The sequence below is a fragment of the Montipora foliosa genome, chromosome 9 (genome assembly GCF_036669935.1).
Source record: "Montipora foliosa isolate CH-2021 chromosome 9, ASM3666993v2, whole genome shotgun sequence".
NCBI lineage: Eukaryota > Metazoa > Cnidaria > Anthozoa > Scleractinia > Acroporidae > Montipora > Montipora foliosa.
Window position 1 is genome coordinate 32,411,217 of NC_090877.1, and position 6,495 is coordinate 32,417,711.

Consider the following 6,495-nt stretch of genomic DNA (forward strand, 5'->3'; position numbering starts at 1 on the left):
TGGTGTTTTGTCACATCAAACAGCTTATTTTACTGCTTTGAAGTCATCGGTTAAGCATTTTCCCGGTGTTTCGCAATTAACGTTTTATTTATTCTGTAATTTCGGAATTTGCACGTACCCATGTAGAAAATATGCTTGAATTTGCTCAAAGACGATTCGCCTGATACTTGTCAAGTCGTTTTGGCTTATCAGTCTGGCCCGGGTTGCTCGAAGCATGGTTAGCGCTAACCAGCGTTAAATGCCATGGAAACCTGTAGGTTTTGATACCTCTTAACCAACGGTTAGCGCTAACCGGGCTTCCAGCAACCGGTCCCTGTTTGGAAATGTAATGCCGTTAACAAACAAGGGGGAGTGTCAAGTAAAACAAACAATCGTAACCCGTTAACGACAAAGAATCGCAAGTAAAATGACAGCACAGGCAGCGGCGCAACAGGTAGAGATGTTAGATTACAGGGCTCGAAATAATTTTTCCGGAGAGTCTCCGGACACGATGACTGGCCAAATTCATTTTAGCTCGGTCACGTACCGTTTCTGGCCTGTCAAATAATATAAAATAAATAAGTCTTAAAACAGGGGCCCATAAACCAAAACTGGCTTTATATATTTCCAAAAACGTTGTTGCTTAGAGCTTATAGCACTTGAAAGCACTCATTGTCAACAACGGTTCTTGTTGCATTTCACCCAGGATTTCAGATCAAAGTTCTGCAAATGACAATACACAGTGACTTGCTACAACTGGAACAACTGAACAGTATGGAAATTTTAATTTATTTCGTTTTCGAAACGATCAAATGTGACCGATCAACAGAACCGGTAAGACGAAATGTTGACCGGTCAACTCCCAAATCAGTTCGGACATTGTCCGTTGACCGGCCGTTATTTCCAGCCCTGGATTAGAAAAAATACGAAGGACTTACTTAAAAAGCAAATATGCGATTGACTCTTCTCTATCGGTCTTTTAAAATCGCACCTCGTGGGTTCAAGAGCATTCTATTGTCCGCCATTTAATTTTCGCCTTGTTTGGTCCATAGTTCCGTCGCCGGCATGGACATAGTATGTACATGTAAGAATGAAACATGTGCAAACTTAAAAAAACATGCAAAGGGAGAGCATACAAACTTAGCGGAATGCTGTCAAACAAAATAAGCTCCTCGTTCACTTAATTAAAATGGCTGGTACTCTATAAAATTGAAACAAGTATAACAAAGTCATTCTCACTAAACAATATGAACAATAAAAACCTTTTTTAAATGGTTACAGCCCTAAATCTGCAAGAAATACACTTTTACAAGTTTGTAACTTGTTTATATTAAGTGAGAAACGATTTTATTACATTTGCTTCACTTTTATTAATATTAGTCATTTTATTACGTTTTCGAGCAGTTTGCTGTGTTTGTTTGCATTCCATTAAGTTTGTAAATCTTGCCTAATAAAATTTGTATGTCTTTTTTTTTTTTTTTATGTCCGTGTATCCGTGTTCGTCATTAATGATTTGAATGCAGTTTTAAAGTTTGCACGCCCCTCATTAAGTCCGGGTGCTATTAATTAACTTTGCGTTCATTTTAGCAAGTTTGCTTGTGCTCTATTCAGTTTGTATGCAAATTATCAAGTTTGCAGGCGTTTTGTGTCCATGCCTGCCTCGATACCATAGTGATGACAAAGAGCAGACCCACTTGACTCACCGGCCGCCGTTTATTTTTGCTTTCTTGCCAATGCTGTTCCTTTTCCTCATCGAACATACTTTATACTGGGAAATCTAAAACAGCTGGCTGGATAAAGTCAAATTATTATAAGTGCTACTAGGATGAAAAAATCAGTTCTCGTTTTTCTTCACATTACGAAAGTATTTGCGTCGATTGTTCAATAGGCGGAATTTCTTGTAGTAATTTGAAGAGGAAGACTATTTATTTCAACTCCACTTTTTTAACTTAACAGTCCGCCATTACTTGGTGCAGTTTCGACTGATAAGCTTTCAGTTATCTGGATCGAGGAGAAGTGATGTCATTTACTCACTAGCTTAAAAATGCAGTGTGTGAATACGGCTTATTAAATAAGCATGCAGCACGAGCGAGGTTGGCTTTCAGGTCCGGGTTGCTCGAAGCCCGGTTAGCGCTAACCAGCGTTAACCAGGCTTCGAGCAACCGGCCCCAGATTGTCAAATTCGTGTTCTGCATACTAATTAAGCCGCAATTTTAAATTGAAATCCGCCATCTTTGTTTTTGTGTATGCAAACGAGGTTACGACGTAGCAATAGTCAAGGATTTCTCCGGATGACTAGATGTAAACAAGGAAAGCACTGGCGAGGAGAGCGATACTTGAAGACTTAAATCTTAATCCAGAGGGTAAATTGTATTGATATTGGCTCCACTATGACAACAGATTCCACCTTGTCACACGCAGAGGGATCACATGAGATAGCATTGCGCCTGCGTGAACTCAGTGCGTTGTTGCCTTCGTGGTGAACGGATTGTCTTTTATGTCCTGCGAAAACTTGGTTTTTGCCACGCACAATGCGGCCTGATTCGCCCACTAAAACATCGAAAGAAATTCAGGTAGAGATGCACCCGGTACCAGGAGAGAGACCTTCCAAGTCTTCGAAACGCGACAATGACAAAGACGGGAAAAAGGTCATAATTGACTCCCGTCAAAACGATGAAGACATGGCGAGCGCTCAGATCAGTGCTTTGCAAAAATCTATGGAACAAGGTTTTTCCCGGATGGCCGAGTCGTTGACCAGGCCCTAACGCAAACCCTTGAGAGGTATGTGAGTGAGGAGGTCACCGAGGGTGACTTAGACGACAATAAATTGTCAAACCCCTCAAACCTCGCAAATCGTCTTATCGAGCGAGCAGATGGATTTTGATGCCTCGTTCAATGACCTTTTGTCTGATACCACAGAGCATGGCAATGTACGGCAACCTGAAGTCGACGAATCAGTTGGAGACTTCCTTAAAACTGTTCAAAATGACCTGAAGTCGGAGGAGACAGGACCTCCCATTCATGAAGAGCTCGCTAAAATTGTGACGCATCTCGTGCGAGACGGCATGTTAGAAGAACGGCTGCAAGACAAGATAAACAAATCTCCGCAGCCGGAAAACTGTGAAGGTTTAACGAAAGTTCGAGTTAACCAACTGATTTGGGATAATCTCAGCTCCACCATCAGGTCGCAAGACTTGAAATTCCAAAAAGTGCAAACGTCTATCGTGAAGGGTATGACAGCTCTTGCTCGCGTCACTGATGCCATATTGAAACGGGTTGATGAGATAAATGGCGGGAAAGTGCTCGCTCAAGAGGCAAGACACACACTTTCCATGCCGAGCGACTTGGAGTAATAGCAAAATTATAACACTAACGGGAAATAATAATTTATTTATAGACAACGTTCTCGCAGCCGTGGTCGTTTCGTCCTTTCTTAAGGTCCCTAATATATATCTCCGAGCGTTAACCCTCCATATACCACAGAGGACAGACCATAACATCGGGGAGGGATCCACATTCGGGGTTGTCCGGTCGTCCCAGACGATGAATATCTCCTCCGGACGAGTATATAATAACTCCAAAGTCGTCCGTTGGACAAGTGAAGTTTTAATAAATGTCTCTTCATAAATTCCATCACATGTCATAACATAGAATGCACTTTTGTTCTGGTCATTTCTCGTCCAATGGAAACTTTCAGAAAGTAAGGGGCCGTCGACGTATTCACTTTGTCCCCGCTTAACGTCAACTAGACGTTTAGACCGTGGATGTTAGTGCGATGCACTTTTGAAAAGTAGCAAACTGACACATTTTTAGAACACGTGTCACAATATTGAAGAGAAAGAAGGGCAAGTTTAACAAGAAAAGAATGTAAATTGTAATCTTTTAAACTCTGTCCTTAGTCACCATAAATTCTACATTTTACATTGTGCACTTTTTTACTGTATCCTAAAGATGTCGCCATTTTTCTTAGCAACACTTACCTTTGCAAGACCTTGGCCTTTGTTTCGCCGAAAAAAAGAAAACGCGCGATAAACTTTTCATACTTAGATACTGGGTCTTTGTAGATCAGGTATCATGCGCGTTTAGTTTCTTTCACAGTCTGGTTGTTCCGAACAAGGTTAGTTGTTTTGACATCGCCGAACTGAAAAGAAAGCTCGCGGTTTCATAGTAGCGAAAGAATAGGGACCTTTAGATTCTAGGACGAAGACGAGAACGAGTACGAGTTTTGACTGCCCGTTTTTAGCGAAAATACTAAGGAAATTTATAACCCGTACGCTTAATCTTACTCTTTGTTAGCAGTATAGGTTGCTCAGTTAAGCTCAGTCAGCTGGTAACTGAGCCTTTTTGCTCACTAAAAAAAGCCAAAACTGCTAAATGTGTTGTTGTTTTGATTCCACGACATTTTTACAAAAACTCGTACTAAAATGACGGCGGCATCACGTTTTTCCCGCCAAAATAACGCTTGTTTTCGCGCGCTCACTGTTGCCTTATGAGAAAATCTCTTCCTCGTAGTCGTTCTCGTACTAGAATCTAAAGCTCTCTATTAACGCATACATGACGGGGAAAATGGATTGCCAATGCACCACAGGCTTCATGTGTTTATAACAACATGGGGGCTGGCAATTCTGGCTTTTCCTTCGAATACTGTATTTAGAAGGAGATACAAATAGGATAAACAGGAAAATGCAGTTGTGCAGTTATGAGAAACCAGAGTTTTATGTATGAAGTTCTCGCCACGTTTTTAAAGCAGTCAATTTTATTGATACCAGTTGTTGACCTCTCCCTGTAGTAAAGTGCCTGTGAATATTCGTAATCAGCTGTAGCGACTGGAATCGGACAAGGACTTCTAGTTCAACAAAATTTCAAGAGGAAGTTAAGGAGGGGGGAGGGGGGGTCTGACCTAAACGTCCAGTTGACGTTAAGAGGGGACAAAGGGAATATGTCGACGACCCCTAAGGAAAACTGACAGAGATGCCGACCTCTGGAGATCCAATATCTGAAGATTTTTTTTCATCCAAACTCTAGATAGACAGTAGACAAGGGTGTCGAAACCTTGGGTCTTTCTAAGCTTAATTCAAATTTATTCAAACCAGAGTAACATCAGACGCGGATCATTCACCATTTCTTTCTGAAGGTAACATTTGCCGTGACAAAGTTAGTTTTGTCGCCGAAAAGTACGTTTTGCCGCGGCAGATATGGGCCACCGTTAATCGGGTTCCCACGGTGCAAATAACGTAATACTCAAATTAAAGATTCGTAATTTCTGACAGGAGAATGTAAAATAAGGCTACGTTTGCACGGGTCCGGGGAAATTTTTGCACAGACGAATTTTGCACCAGGACCGCCTGTTTACATGGAACAGTGCAAATTACAGATCGCAATGCTGTTTACATGGGTCCGTGCAAATTCTGAGACCAGTCGCGACATTTGAATGGCTTTTTTACATCTCTTCTGTGATTGCTTAAGCTTATGCTTTTAGCCAATCATGTTGTAGTACGCGGCAAATCAAACATGGCGGCAAACAAATACTTTATGTGGACTGATGAAGAAATAAATTTGTTGTTGCATATAGGTTTAGACTACAAAGTCGGAAAAACAGGCGAAGTCGTTAACTGGGAGGCGGTTAACGACTGAGGATCCTGTGATCTTATGTTGGAACTCAAATTGTCCCATTCGAGTTGATTCACTTTGACCTTTGTCAGGGCTTCACAATTCTCGGGCAGCGCCATTTTGTTTAGGCGGTCTTGCAGTCGTCTTTCGTCTTGCATTCCTTTGGTTAGCAACTTTGTGACGGCACTAGCAAATTCTTCGTCGATTGCCTCCCCGGGCTCTTCTAGGTTGAGGTCCTGTTTTATGCTGTCAAGAGCACTGGATTTAGATACCTCATCAGAGGATTTCTCGTTGCTTGGGGAGCTTTTCTCCCTAATGAGCGACTCCATGGTCACTTCGTTTTCCTGCCTTTTGACGGTGATTCATCTTCGTCATTTTCTGTCTGGATATCGTCGTCTCTAAGCAACCTGTCCTCCCAAGTGGAAAAGGCCTCTTGGGTTATCGAACCCATAGAGCTGGCCATTGAAGTAAAGCCATCGAAAATGGCTTCTGGAGGTTGACATTTTGCTCATTAGAACACAAGGTTTCCTGTCCTGACTCCTTCGATTTGTCGTCCGTTTCTTCCGGTCTTTTCGTTGTTTCCCTGTCATAAATCACGACATCTGGTTCAATAGGTATTCTTAAAGATGTCTTCTCCTTGGTTTGTTTCTCCCTATCACCCATCGTGTAGAACCGAGGTAAGAAGTCCGTAGTTCCCTCTGACAGCAAGTACGTCCGCTCGGTTAGAAGGCAACAAACACAAAAGGTCAGCGCAGGCGCAATGCTATCTCACGTGATCTCTTGTTGCAGTGACAAGGTAAGCATGATACGTAAGCATGCTGCTTGGGAAGATATCATATGTCATGCTACGGGTAAATGGTCGCAAATGCAACGTGAAAATCATTTCCTTTAAATATACTTTAAGTT

General features: G+C 42.0%; 1 pseudogene; it reads left to right on the top strand.

Annotated features, from left to right (window-relative positions):
- Positions 1-2,558: 2,558 nt before the first annotated feature.
- LOC137970439 (uncharacterized) lies at positions 2,559-3,334 on the top strand (annotated as a pseudogene).
- The last annotated feature ends 3,161 nt before the right edge of the window (positions 3,335-6,495 follow it).